The sequence below is a fragment of the Muntiacus reevesi genome, chromosome 2 (assembly GCF_963930625.1).
Source record: "Muntiacus reevesi chromosome 2, mMunRee1.1, whole genome shotgun sequence".
NCBI lineage: Eukaryota > Metazoa > Chordata > Mammalia > Artiodactyla > Cervidae > Muntiacus > Muntiacus reevesi.
This window is the reverse complement of record NC_089250.1, coordinates 277,616,446-277,631,948: the sequence shown is the minus strand read 5'-3', so window position 1 is coordinate 277,631,948 and position 15,503 is coordinate 277,616,446. Positions and strand designations below refer to the sequence as shown.

The 15,503-nt window shown below is 47.5% G+C and overlaps 1 pseudogene; it reads right to left on the bottom strand.

Annotated features, from left to right (window-relative positions):
- Nucleotides 1–1,914: 1,914 nt before the first annotated feature.
- LOC136157681 (putative killer cell immunoglobulin-like receptor like protein KIR3DP1) lies at nucleotides 1,915–8,988 on the bottom strand (annotated as a pseudogene).
- Nucleotides 8,989–15,503: the final 6,515 nt, after the last annotated feature.

Below are 15,503 nucleotides of genomic sequence, written 5' to 3'. Positions count from 1 at the left end.
ACTTTTAATACTGGAATCCTCTGTTCTTGAAGTTTTCCATGTAGTTCTGGTCATAATATCTCTTTAAGCCCCCAACAAGACAAAAGTTTCTGTCTGTTCTCCAACTCTTTATCTCTGCGTGAATGGGAAAGTGTCATACCTTTCAAGCCCAGAGCCTTGAGAATAGTCTTAGTCCCTCAGTCATGTCCGACTCTGCGATCCTATGGATTGTAACCCACCAGGCTCCTTGTCCATGGAGTTCTCCAGGCAAGAATACTAGAGTGTGTTGCCATGACTTCTCCAGCCTTGAGAATGGGTTATCCTCTATTCCAAGCTCATGGCAACGTTCTTTTACCAAAGAGCCAGCATGCCTAAGCACAGACAGCATAGCCCAAGTGTTAGAGCTGAAGGAACAGATCCAAGCCAGGATCAGATCCAAGCCAGGAACAGATCCAAGCCAGGAGAGACAACACACACAGAGAACTTAATGAGCACCTAAGGCTCCCTGGAGCTTGATCATCACCCCATTTGCCAGCTCAGTTCACACCGGGGTCCTCATGGTGTTACGCTCTTCATCCCTCCGCTTGGGTGAACCAAGCCACATGGTGACCCAGCTGATAACTTAAGAGGCACAAGATTCTCAAATCCTTGGTTTCGGTGACAAGAAGCAAAAAAGAAAAAACTTGCAAATATCAGTGGATTCACACAACACATGCAAAGCCTCCCTGGGGCAAGTGTTCTCTCTGCAGCCCTTCAATGATCTGGAGTGGAATATCCAAAAGAATTCTCTGTGATGACGGTACTCTTTAAACATCTGCCCTGTTCAACATCCTGGCTCCTGGCCACATGACGCTGCTGAGCACTTGAAACGTGGTGGGTGTGACGGAAGAACTGAATGCTTTACTTCACACACGTGTAGAGTCATTGTCTGTACCGAGTTGCTTTGTAAGTACTTTATTGGCCAGTGCAGATCCAGACTGAGGGGGATCTTGTTGTCCTGTTTCTAGCCCTGGAACTCCAGCACCCTCAGTGCCCACAGCTGGGAAAAGGTTGAGTGTGTTCCCCAGTGGCTCAGTGGTAAAGAATCTGCCTGCCAATGCAAGAGACATGAGAGATGTGGGTTCGATCCCTGGGTCAAAAAGATCCCCTTGAGAAGGGAACAGCAGCCCAATGCAGGATTCTTGCCTGAAGAATCCCATGCAGAGAGGAGCCTAGAGAGCTACACACAATACATGTGATTGCAAAGAGTCAAACATGACAGAATCGACTTAGCACTCACACACGCAGCCTCTTCTGGCAAGTCGCACCACACTGGATGTCTCAAACAGAATATACTTTGTCATTTTATTTTGCCAACTTGCATTGCTTTTATTATTGTTTCATGGACAGCACTTTGTTTTACATACAGCAGTGTGCACATGTCAACCTTAAACTTCCAATCTATATCTCCCCTCATCCTTCCCATCTGTAACTCTAAGTTTGTTCTCTAAGTCTACAAGTCTCTTTCTGTCTTGTAAATAAGTTCATCCTTGTAAACTATTACTGAACAGAGGTTTCTTTTTTAATTGGCTTTCTTTTATTGTAAACTGAAAAATTTAAAGGCTCACCTAGCAAATTTTTATGCCTTCCTGGAAGCTTTGAAATAGTAGGATGATCTTGGTAACCTACCCGGTATGTGCAATTGATTATAATAACTTCTCCCTAAAGGTCTGATAGCTAAAATAAAGTACTAGAATAGCCAGGGGACTACTAATAGGTTGTGACGTTTCTCAAGACGATCCTATAATTCTTGGACTCCACTCTTCACCTCAGAGCTGCTGGGTCGCTTTGCAGGAGGAGAAGGAGTATCCACGGAGGAAGCCCATTTAAAAGTGATCCAGTCTTTTTTTTTTTTTTTTTTTTTATAACATTCTGTGTGCTCAAGGATGGGGCAGGTCAAGGCTCAGCATGGCCGTGGTTTGCACCGAATTCCTCATAGATACTGGGATCAGCAGAGAGGTACATGGGACTCAGGGGAGTGGGAGTAAACAATATCTCAGAGAGGGTCCTGTGGTCCAAGTGGGTGTATATGACGTCTTCTGCTGGAGATTCCTGAGAGGAAGGAGGTGTGAGTGATGGACTGAGGTGTGATCTTTGAAGGCTGGGGCATTGGGCATTGGAGGGGCTCGGGCTATGGCAAGGGTTTGGGCAGGGAGGACTCACCGCGCTGTTCACTGTTCTGACTTCCTTGGGCTCTCCTTCCATGATTGCAACATCTGCAAATGGAAGAGAGTTAAGGCTCTTGGGTTGGGGATGATTCTTCTAGATCTCCGTATCTTTGGTGGGGACATCAAAGCCAGGAAAAGGCATGGTTGTTCCCCAGGTTGCTGAGCTTGTCTACTCCACTAAATTAAAAACAATAAACCACCCCATATACAAGTCCAGCCACTGATGGACTCTCAGGAACCTGTGCAAACCCATGGAGCCCATCCTAGGTCTTCTGTATGGACCACCCTCTAATGTGTATCAGCAGATTCCCAAATCATAAAGGGGAGAAGAGCAGATGGCTGTGACTGGAGAGAAGAACAGGGCTTGGAATGTCCCTGGTGTATGGGGATACAGAGTCCTCCACCCAATGCAGAGAGTGTGGTTCCGTCCCTAGTGGGAGAGCCGAGACCCATGTACTCTGAAGCACCTAAGCCCCACAAGCTGCAAATGCTGAGCCCGAGAGCTCTGGATCCTTGAACCGCAGCCCAGCACCACAATTAAGATCCCCCATGCTGCTGCCAAGACCTGCTACAGTCAGAAATAAATGAACACATATTTTCATATTAAGAACAGGGTACCATGGTTCTCTGCCAAATATTCCCTCAGGGATTACAACAAGGGAAATCAGCTCTTAACCTACAGGAAGTGAAAACACCATTCTCTGCTCTGAGCCCACCTCCCCCTGGGTCAGAGGCCCTTGTGCCTCCCTCCTTCAAACTTATTATTTTGAGTAGAACACCAGTGACAATTTGGCTCTTCATGCTTACTTTTTGGGAAACCAGTGACAGACAAGAACAGCAAGGAAGATGCTGGTATACATGAAGGCTACGGAGAGCCTAAATAGAAGGTGCAGTTGGCTGGAGTGGCCTTGAGGAAGCTTTGCTTCTGCCAACAAGCAAACGGGAGAAGTTCTGGTTATTTGTTGCATACACCCTGCCACTACACACAGGATTTATAGTATCTTTGTGTCAAAGCATGTCAGCATCTCTCAACCTCATCAGTTATGGTCTCCAATTCCCAGGAGGTACCAAAGCATCCAGGAGAGATGCTAGTATGGATAAAGTAAAGAGGCTGTGCAAGACCAGCAGAGGTCTGAACCAAGGTCCCTCGGGCACTGATGCAGTTTTTCTCTGGTCCCCCTCTCAAGGCATGGTGTTTATGCATGATTGGAGACCCCTTTAATCCTCAATATGATTACCCCTTCATCCACATATACCTGGAATGGAATTCTCAAGAGGACATGACACTTCTATTTCTGAACAGTGGAATGTTTATTTCATAAAACAATAGCAAAAGAATAGCACATATTAAAGTACTCCCTACAGTTTTCCTCTTCTCCCCCATCTCCACCATCGTTCCCCAAAGATCCTGGTGGAGGGAGGGTAAGCAACTCCCATAAGCATGGGGTCAGGTCACTCAGACCCACTATCTCCAATTTAGAAATTGCCAGTCCCAGAGCATGAGAAACTCAATGCCCCCTCTGGTTCTAATCCAGACCATGATCTCAAATGCTGATATGACAGGAACGTTGAGGAGCCCAAAGTCACAGAAATGGGAGGTGGTAGAACCAACACTCACACAGGAACCCTCTGTCTTCTCAGACACTTACTGAGATAGGAGACCATCTTACATACCTTCTGTGGTGTGTGGATTCATGGTTGATGGGCAAGTACTTGTAGTGGGTTCTAGGAGAAAGAAGACAGAAGGGGTGAGCAAGTAAACTTCCTCGCCCCATGAATGAGGACTATTCTTTCTGGAAGGTTGACCTCCTACCTGCCTTTTGGCTCTGTCATTCCCCAGAGCACTAATGGGGGAGGGGAGAGCTTCTGGTCCCTCCCCATGAATGCGTTGAGTAGACTCTCCATCCAAAGAAGTGACAGTGGAAGGAGGTAGGAAGGTTATGCCTGGTGGTGAAAGAAAGCTATAAGCAAGAGATATTCTCTCTGCTCTGGGAATGAATATCTATGCTCCTTAATTGGGAAATCACCTGTATGTCAGAGGTGCTTCGGGAGAACACTAAGAGCAAGGGGCGGATGCAATCTCTGATCTTCCCAAAGCAGCCCAGCCTCTCCTCCTCCTGGGTCTACCTTGACCCTTTTCTTTATCTGCCTGGATAGACAGGTCTCTGATGAAGAGCATCCACACAGGAGGTGGAAGAGGGTTGAGATGCCATCGACCATATCTTTTCCTCTCTGGTTCTCATCGCCTCCATTTCTCCAGAAGCCCAAAGGTCCCCTGACACCAGCACGGGGCCCTTGAGATAGAGCTCATGATACAGTAAGATGTCATGGAAAAAGCCAAATGGACTTTTTGCACAGGGCAATCTCATTTGCTATATTGTAAAGCATGGGACACTTCATGGATTCTCGATGCAAGGGTCCTGGAGTGGGTAGCCATTTCCTCCTCCGGGAGACCACATTTTGTCAGGACTCTTCACTATGGCCATCAGGCTTGGGTGGCCCTGCACGACATGGCTCATAGCTTCATTGAGTTACACAAGCACCTTCATCACGACAAGACCATGATCCACGAAGGGGAGATAGTGAAGCACAGAGGAGTCTGTCGAGCTGCAGTTCACGGGATCACAAAGAGCGGGACACAACTTAGCGACTGGACAGCAACAAGAAAGCTGAGCCAGGAGGAGGGTCCTCACCTGTGACAGACAGGAGCAGGGGTCGCTGGGGTCTGACCACACGTAGGGAGAGCAAGTGAAGGAGCTGTAGCACCTGTAGGCCCCGTTGTGGGCTGGGCTCCCAGGACCCAGAGGGAACGCTACCTGGAGTGCTCCGCGGGGGCCTCGCCCTCCCGCGAGCAGGCGCCCACGGTTCTCCCCCTCCCTGAGCAGATGGAACTGGTCAAAGGCGCGCTCGGAGCTGCAGAGCAAGGTCTCCTTTTCTCCTGACCTCACCAAGGGCCCCCCCTCGTCTTAGAGAGAGGTTTTCTTGCACAGACCTTGAAGGAAGACCTTGATCTTAGAGCACTGAGTAGCTCTAGTCCTAAATAGAGGCCTAAAGCCAGAAGTGTGCAACGAGAGAAACATTGCAATGAGAAGGCCGTCCACTGCCAGGAGAGAAAGCCCCACAGCAAGGAATACCCAGCACAGGGGAAAATTCAAACTTAACTTTAACAATGGACTGTCACTTAATATCCTTTTTAAAGAAAGAAATATAAACAAATGAGCAACTGAATCACTCTTTCGTACTACAGGAAATAACAACATCTTAAATCAACTAGAATTCAACCAAAAAAGAAAATTTAAAAATCAACCAGATGGGCCGCTCTTGAAAACCGGCACCTACTATTTCTGGGACCCTAAGGAAACATGGTAATGATCCAGATGCAGATATTATGGAGTAGAAATTGGCAGAACCTCACAGGATAATTGACCACCTCACTCTTGAGGGAGTGTTCAAAACTGCTCTGCCCACTCCCACGGCTGGAAGGAACTCCTTGGTGGGAAGGGTTGGAGGGACCACTTCCCCCTCTTTGTGTAGAAGGATGGGTTAAACCTGAGGCTGAGCAACTTCAGGGTGTCAACCTCTATCTCGATCACCCAGGGGCCGGACTGCAAGGGCGTCTGGTACCACAGTGCTCTGGACAGAGGAAGGGAGCTCTGACATGAAGGTGCGAAAACCAGCCCCTTAACCAAGCATCGTTGCCTGCTTTAGCCGGGAACTGCCCGGGTCCCTGCTCTGGTACATCTTTCTCCATTGATCATTCTTTCACATTCTTGCTGTTTCACTCTGTCATCAGCTGTGTCTTCTCTTTACCACATGGCAGGTACTCTGTTCTCATTTCCCTTCCGTGTTCACACCTCTCCCTCTGGTTTGTTCCCTCTCCGAGTGTGTGAGCGTCTCTGCACGCCTGTCATTCTCTCCCGGTGCTGATGCTGGACTGGACACCAGACCTTCTGTGACACAGACAGCAGAAGGGACTGGTCTGGACACACTCACCTGTGATGACGATGTCCAAGGGGTCGCTGGGGGCTGACCACTCATAGGGGGAGCGGCTGAGAGAGCCGTAGCATCTGTAGGTGCCTGCACTCCCCGAGGTCATGGGGCCAGTGGAGAAGTCAGCTGCGGCATTCCCGCCAGCGAATCTCTCTCCACGTTTCTGGAAATGCCCTGTGCTGTTTTCCTGGTGCAGGATAAACTTGTCAAACAACAGCTGTGATTGACAGCGAAGGGTCACATTTCTTCCCTCCTGCACGAGGGGGCCTGGGTGGGCTGAGATGGCGGGTTTTGTGAGCACACCTAGGAGCAAAGAGGTTGTGAGTTTCAGTGAGTCACCCCACCTCAGTGTTTCCCCAGAGAGCTGAACGTGTGAAAAATGGAACCACCAAAGCCAATGACCCTTCCTGTCTGTTCTGTTGCATTCTCTCTAGCCTTGTTCTCTGGCTCTGGCTCATGCTTTTCTGTTTCTCTTTGCTCAAGACCTCCAGCCTCCTCTGTGCTTATTCTAAAGTCTTTAGCTGCTGGATCTGCTCTCAGCTTCATGTATGCATGCTCAGTCACTTCACTCATGTCTGACTCTGTGGACCTCATGGAATGTAGCCTGCCAGGATCCTCTCTCCACGGGCTTCTCCGGGTAAGAATACTGGAGTGGATTGCCATGCTCTCAGCTTTATCCGATCCCTAATATGCGTGGTGGGGAGCTGGGTGGTTCTGAGGATACATTCCCTGGCTCCCTTCACACTCATATAGAATGTGGGCGATGACTGGCAGGATGGTGGGATGGAGGAGGAGAAAAGGGAACATTTCCCATTTGACCCCATCTCATGCCTCTGGAGACTTTCCTGAGACTCCTCCCTGGGGCTCCAGCTCCTTCATCGGGGACTACAGTTCCCTACTGTGTGGCAGGTGCTGGATCAGGGTCGTTCCCCATACCCCTGCTGGCAGGCAGTGGCCGCATCCTGTCTAACGAATGCTGAGGGAGTCTTTTCCTTCCTGACCCGGGCACCCCATCTATTCAACACCCAGAGTTTAAACTCTCACACTGGGTTCTCTTTCCTGATTCATTTCTGGCTAGGAATCACTAAGCCTTGAACCACATAAGGAACTTGGACCTAGGGTGGGATTGCCTGAATAGAAGGCTGTCCCAGGCTTGGCTGGACCCCTCATACCTGTGACGACAATGTGCAGGGGGTCACTGTGTATGGGCAACAGAAGGAGAAACCTGGAGAATCCAGAACATGTGTAGGACCCAGCATGTTCTCTGGTCACCGGACCAAGGGTGAAGTTGTTGAAATGATTTCCCTGGAGCTCGGACAAACTGGTCCCATCTGCTTTGAACAGTCTGAATCTCTTAAGTGGAGACCGGAAGTGACACTGGAGAGTCACAATCTGTCCTAAGGGAACCACGGGGCTTGGTCAGGCTGACAAAGAGGGCTTCTCAAATTCACCTAGGAGAGATGGAGGCACAGGCTTTGAGAGGAAAATAGGAACAATCCCGTCTCCCCACTGCTCTTGTTGGATGCCTTCCCCTTCAATTCTTCCAAGGTAGCAACTCTAAAGTGCATCACCCTGACATTCAAGGACACCTAGGGCTATTGGGGACAGACCAAGACACAGTCAACCCAGGACAGACATCATGGAGAGTCTAAGGATGTGATTCTGAGCAGTGATTCTTCTCAGGAGAAGAATAAGTCCTTGGACTGACAAAATGTTGAAAATTCTCTCAAAACATAAAACATTGGGGATTCCTAGAAGGTCAAGGGGTTAGTACTCAGCACTTTCTATGCCAAGGGCCTGGGTTGAATCCCTCATCAGGATACTGAAATCCTGCACACTGTGCAATGCATGCAAAGGAAAACACCACAGAAAAATGATGCATGGAAAAGAAGTTAAAGGACTTCCGTGTTGTATTTGTTGTAGCTCAAACAGTAAAGAATCTCCCTGCAAAGAGCAGGGTTCAGTCCTCAGTTAGGGAAGATGCCCCGGAGAAGGAAATGGCAACCCCCTCAAGGATTCTTGCCTGGGGAACCCCATGGACAGAGGAGCCTGCTGAGCCACAGTCCATGGGGTCAGAAAGAGTCAGAAACGACTGAGTGACTTACAGTAACACAACTAAGGAGAGAAAATGCCACTTGACTGAAAAGCATGAAGGAAACCATGAACCCCGCTCCTTTGTTAGCTAGCCTCCATCAAATGTGGGACCAGGTCCAGGTGCCCTTCCTGATGCCCAGGCCCTCCCCTGGGGTCAGCTCTAGCAGGCGGTCCTGCAGATCCTGTTGTGAAGGGCTGGTTGGACATACCACCTTGTTGGAGAGGGGTCTGTGGGCTGCAGTCGCTCGCTCCCTCTCATGATAGAAATGGCACTCAGGGGACCCAGCTCCCAGCTCCCAGACTTAACACTGTCCCTTCAGGTCCAGAGTCCAGAGCTGGGCTAACCTCTGGAGAGAGTGAAGATGAGTATCAAGGGAATAGAGGACCTGGGATTCACAGGGCACACGGCTCTCACTGTACTGACAGGGGTCTCACCCTGCCCCTCGTGTCATCTGTTCAGCCCCGACTGCTCTGCTGAACACAGAAATAAGGGATTGGGAGGACTCACCCACAGCTGTCCAGATCCTCAGACTCACACAGAATCCTAGAAGGAAAACCCGTCAGAGATGGCTTGTCCTGATGGACCCCACGCTCCTTGCACCCTCATCCAGGGAACCTGGTCAGTGGTGTGAAGACCCCCGATTTCCACCATAGACCAAGCCTGCCGAATCTTTCCAGACTCACCGAGACTCAGGAGGCTGAGGAGTGTGGGGCGCATGGCTCTGCTTCTGTGAGGCAGGAGGCAGGACTGAGCAAAGCTGACCGAGTCACAGGATGCGGAAGGCGGGCAGTGTTGTTGGTACTGTCAGCCTGGTGCAGGTCACAGGGGACGATGGGCAGCCTCTTCTCACATCAGGGATGGAAGTCTGTCTGACCCTCGTCACTGAGGTCGCCTTATGACCTGAGCGCCACTTTTTGTTCCCCTGAACACTATAAACATAGGAGGACTTGAACAGGTTCTTGCTGCCTTTAGGATGTAGTCATGGTGATTCTGTATATACCATGCAGCATGCTTTTCCCAAGCTCGTGATAAATGTCATTAACCTTAAGTCTTTGCAGAAGAGAAATCACATGTACCCACCTTGTATCTCTGGCTCAGTACAGGTTACCAATTAAAGACTCATTAATAGAGACTGATTCTGCATTCTTACGAGAGGAACAAACATGCATATTATGGCTCTTTGAAAATTGTTAAAAATTCTATATTGTAATATATGTGATTAAGAAACTAATTGTGTTAGTTTCAGCTGTACAGCAAAGTGATTCAGTTATTCATATACATGCATCTATTGCTCTCAAATTCTTTTCCCAATTATGTAGTTACAGAATATTAAGTAGAATTCTCTGATTTTACAGTAGGTACTTGTTGGTCATCCATCTTTGTGTATAAGGCAATCCCAAACTTCCAGTCTAACCTCCCCCTGACACTATCCTCCCTGGTGTCTGTAAGTTCATTCTCCGTGAATCTGTTTTATAAATTAGTTCATTTTGTTAGAAGTCACAAATAAGTGAAATCATGTGATTTGTCTTTCTCTGACTCTTCTTCATCTGAAATTCTTTCGAGACTGTGAGTGGAAACTTTGCACACACAACACCCTTTCTGTCTCTCTCTCTTGATCCCCTTCCAATGCAAGGACCACACATGTACACAAAGATAATGTGTGTGAAGATCACTTTGGTGTATTTTTGGGAGGGGAATTTGTTCTGCCTGAAAAGGTGGTCAACCTTGCTTAACTACATACTCAAATGAACACAAAATGTGTCAAGTAGAGACTTCTAAACTCCAGAATGCTTGAGTGAGAGGCATGTCCACAACAATCAATTCCAAACAGGGACAAAATGGCCCAGCTGTTTCCGGACTCCAAGAGCAGCCATACACCCATATCAGCTGTTGTTCATAGACAGGAAAGAACCTCAGTAAGGGCAGTGATTCCACACCATTTTGCTGGGGTCGGCGGTTGTTAACATTATTGATGCTCCCTAAATAATAAATCTAATTGTGAGGGGGGACCGGAATGGGGAATACGTGTAAATCTATGGCTCATTCATATCAATGTATGACAAAACCCACTGAAATGTTGTGAAGTAATTAGCCTCCACCTAATAAAAAAAAATAATAAATCTAATCTCCTCTTGATCATTATGTGTGTAAAAGACTAAGAATACAGTCACTCTTCTTAAAATTTCCTTTTATTTACTTAATGTCATGTTTCAGAATTGATCTATATTTTTTGTCATTTCAGTGTGTGCGTGTTTACTGCCATATATTATTTCATTGCAGAATATAAACCACAAATTCTAAAATTAAAAACTTTTTGAAGTGTATTTCATTTCTGCAGTATAGCAAATTGATTCAGCTTGACATATATATTTTTTCCATTATCATTTATGGAAAGATCCTGAATAGAAGTCCCTGTGCCATGCTGTAGGACCTCAATGTTAATCCATTTTATGTAAAAATAGATTTCATCTGCTACACAAGTTCCCAATCCTTCCCTCCCCATTGACAACCACAAGCCTGTTCTCTATGTCTGCAGGTCTGTTCCTCTTTCATTGATATGTTCTTTTTAGATTCCACAGATGGGTGAAATCACATGAACATTGTCTTTCTCTTTCTGTCTATTTCACTTAATATGATAATTCCAGGTCCGTCCATGCTACTGCAAACGGCATTATTTCATTTTCTAAATCTCTGAGTGGTATTCCATTCTCTGTGTGTATAAGCATATCCATTTTATTTATTCATTCATCTGTCGATGGACATTTAGGCTGTTCCCATGTCTTGGCTATTGTAAGTTTTGCTGCTCTGAACACAGGGGTGCATGAATCTTTTCAAGGTATCGTTTTATTCCAGATGTATGCTCGGGACTGGAATTGTTGGATCATATGGAAACTCTCCTTACTGTTTTCCACAGTGGCTGTAGCAGTTTACACTCCCCCAAGAGTGTAAGAGGGTTTCCCTCTTCTCCACATGCTCTCCAGCATCTATTATTCATCAACTGTTTAATGATGGCCATTCTGATCGGTATGAGGTGGTACCTCATCGCAGTGTCAAATGACCTTTCTCTACTAATGAGCAATGCTGAGCATCTTTTCATATGCCTGTTGCCATCTGCATATCTTCCTTTAAACCACAAATATCAATTGTGAGGATGACGCCTACGGAGTTTTTCTAAAATGAACGACACCTCTGCTGATGTCTCATGAATGTGCTCGGAGCCCAACCTCACGTTGTTGTCAAGGGATGGAATGATGAAGACTTCAGGAAGGGAATAGTGACTTTATCTGGAAAGCCAGCAGACCAACGAGATCGCGAACTTGTGCCCCCAAAGAATCATATTACCTGAGTTAGATGGGCTTTTTGGGGAGTGAGAGGGATGGTCAAACAGTGTTTAGTGAATGTAAAATAACACTAGCCCATTGGGAAGAAAATTCCAAGGAGAAGAGAGAACAATACAGATTAAACACCCACCGGTGAACTCACACTTTCATACTTACATCACAGACACACACAGACACACACACACACACTAAAAGAGGAGAAGGTGTGGCTGGTTGGTGCAATGCTTTAATTAATTCATTAATGGGTGTACTGGGAACAGGCGTTCTCTAGTTGCGGGAAGCAGGGGCTGCTCTTTGCTGTGGTGCAGGGTCTTCTCAGCGCCCTGGCTTCTCTTGTTGTGGAGCACCCGCTCTAGGCACATGGGCTTGTGGCCCACGTCCTTAACTGCCCCGAGGTATGTGGAATCTTCCCAGTCCCAGGATCAAGCCCCTGTCCCCCACATCTGCAGGCAGATTCCCAACCACTGGACCATCAGGGAAGTCTTGTTGCGAGCTTTTTTTCCCCTTAGTTTATTTATTTTTAATTTAAGGAAAACTGCAATATTGTTAGTTTCTGCCATACATCAACATGGATCAGCCATAGCTATCGTTACGTCCTCACCACTGTGGAAAACTATTAATCTTGATATCCTTGATTCTTGAAGCTCTCCATGCAGGTCTGGTCATACTCTCCCTCTAAGCCCCTGATAAAACAACAGGTTTTGTGTGTTCTGCCGCTTTTTACCTCTTTACGAATGGGAAAGTGTAATACCTTTCAAGTTCAGAGCCTTGAGAATAGTTTTACTCCCTCAGTCACGTCTGACTCTTTGAGATCCCACAGGCTGCAATCCCCCAGGTTCCTCTGTCCATAGGGATTCTGCAGGCAAGAATACTGGGGTGGGTTGCCATTTCCTTGTCCAGGGGATCTTCCCAACCGAGGGCTCGAGCTCAGGTCTCCCGCATTGCAGGCGGATTCTCTGTCATCTGAGTCACCAGGGAAGCCCAGTAGTAGATAATGTGATTCAATATTTCCTCCCACAATTCACGTTGCCACTGTTTTCCATTTCCTTTTCACGTGGACCTGGTGGGATGTTGGCATCGTGCTTTCACTGCCAGTGTAGCAGAGCCCTGAGTTGGAATATACCATAAATTTAAATATAGAAGTGTGAATAGAAGTGCTAGGTTTCAAATTCAAAAAGATGTGCAACAAGCAGCAAAGATTTACTGTATAGCACGGGGAACCACAGTCAATGTGTTGCAATAACCTAAGATGGAAAATAATCTGAAAAGTAACGTATGCATATTTGTGTAACTGAAGATCACCTTGTCGTGCACCTGAAACACTGTAAGTCACCTAGACTTCAATAAAATATATACATTATGAGATTAGAAAATGGAGCCATTAAAATAAATAAATCTTAAATGAAGTGAAGGAAAATTAATTCACTCAATCATGTCTGACTCTCTGCAACGTAACAGACTGTAGCCTGGCAGGCTCCAAAGTCCATGGGATTTTCCAGGCAGGAATACTGGAATGAGTCGCCATGTCCTTCTCCAAATACTGCAGGCCAACTGCAGCATACTCCCTGATGGTCTGTGTACTCAGGCTCACATTCCAACTCTGCATACGGTGTATTCACATGGGCACCCTGAGTGGTGCAAAAGAGTCTCAGCCTAGATGGTGAGTTTCTGGAAAGTCCCTGGAAGGAAGTCAAAGGCTGAGACCAAGGACGTCCCCACTCCACACTCCCCATCTCAGCTCAGGAGCCCTTCCAGGCCTCACCACCATCGCTCTAGGATCCCAGTGCCCCCACCTCCTCCCCCACTGAATTCCTGGGACTGAAGTGAGACATGGGGACCCAGGAGCCCTGGGAAGACTCACCTGCAGGGTTCGGGGTCCTCTGGCCCAGACACAGCCCTGGAAGTGAGAGATTTGCCAGGGAAAGCCTGGGCTGATTCTCTCCCCATCAGGATCCCTGGTCCCTCCAGCCGCTTGAGCCCTGACATTCCTGTGAACTGAGGGTGGGTTGTGGGCGTCCCACGTCCTCCTGCGGTCCCGTCCTGCCCTCAAAACTGGCCGAGGCAGAGAGGCTCAGAGAGGATGGAAGGCATGTCTGCAGCTCTGAGCGCCTAGACACGTCCACCCCCACCCTGTACAGGTGAGGAAACCACTGGGCCCTTGAGGACAAACAGAATGTGGTCCCTGGGGGTCTGCTGCCGCCCCTTGGGGTTCCCATGGCTGTGGACCCGCAGCAAAGGGGCAGCACCTCCGTGGACCTGGGAACGACGGCAACGATGGCATCTCAGCCCAGCCCTGAGGTCTCACTTCTTTCACTTTTTGCCTGTTCTGACCCCCTGCTCCAGAAGGTGGAATCCAGGTTTTCATCCTGAATCAGCCATCACAGCCTGGCACCAAATAGGACTCAGAACTTGATTTTCCCAGTCCCCTCCACAAATGGAATTTACTTCGCATCTTAGGTCAGTTCATAAATTATTGCAGAGCACCTACTCTGACCAGGCATTGGTGCCACAACAGAAATACACCCATGACCCAGGTAAACCCATCTTCTGTAGGTGGCTGAAGAACTCAGATTCAGCAGAATGCAGGCATCAAATGCTAGCATTCAAATATTTTTTTTTAAAAGAGGAAATATGAGAATAATTGGGGTTCTTGTCTACACTGTGAACATTCGAAAAAATGAAGGTCATGATATCTGGTTCCAGCACTTAAAGGCAAAAAAAAAAAAAAAAAAGGAATCTTAGGGGAAAAATGGAAACAGTCACAGTAGCGTCACAGAAGCCCAGCCTGTCTTCACTTCTAGCGATCCTAACATTTCTTGGTGAAAGAGTTCTTGGGCGGTTTAGTTCTAAGCCAGGAGAGACATCATACACAGACAGATCAATGAGCAACTAAGGCTCCCTGGAGTCTGATCTTCGCCCCATTTGCCAGCTCAGTTCACACCGGGGTCCTCATGGTGTTATGCTCTTCATCCCTCCTCTTGGGTGGGCCAAGCTACATGGTGACCCAGCTGATAACTTAAGAGGCACAGGATTCTCAAATCCTTGGCTTTGGTGACAAGAAGCAAAAAAGACAAAATGTGCAAATATCAGTGGATTGACACAACACATGCAAAGCCTCCCTGGGGCAAGTGTTCTCTCTGGAGCCCCTCAATGATCTGGAGTGGAATGTCCAGTAGAATTCTCTGTGATGATGGCACTCTTTAAACATCTGCCCTGTTCAGCACCCTGGCACCTGGCCACATGACGCTACTGAGCACTTGAAACATGGTGGGTGTGACTGAAGAAGTGAATGCTTTACTTCACACACGTGTAGAGTCATTGTCTGTACCGAGTGGCTTGGTAAGTACTTTATCGGCCAGTGCAGATCCAGACTGAGGGGGATCTTGTCCTGTTTCTAGCCCTGGAACCCCAGCAGCCTCAGTGCCCACAGCGGGGAAAAGGTTGAGTGTGTTCCCCAGTGGCTCAGTGGTAAAGAATCTGCCTGCCAATGCAAGAGACATGAGAGATGTGGGTTAGATCCCTGGGTCTAGAAGATTCCCTTGAGAAGGGAACAGCAGCCCACTCCAGGATTCTTGCCTGGAGAATCCCATGCAGAGAGGAGCCTAGCGAGCTACACACAATACATGTGATTGCAAAGAGTCAAACATGACAGAATCGACTTAGCACTCACACACGCAGCCTCTTCTGGCAAGTGGAACCTCACTGGAGGTCTCAAACAGAATTTACTTTATTTTTTATTTTGTCAACTTGCATTGGTTTTATTACTGTTTCATGGAAAGCACTTTGTTTTACATACAGCAGTGTGCACATGTCAACCTTAAACTTCCAATCTATCTCTCCCCTCATCCTTCCCCTCTGTAACTCTAAGTTTGTTCTCTAAGTCTACAAGTC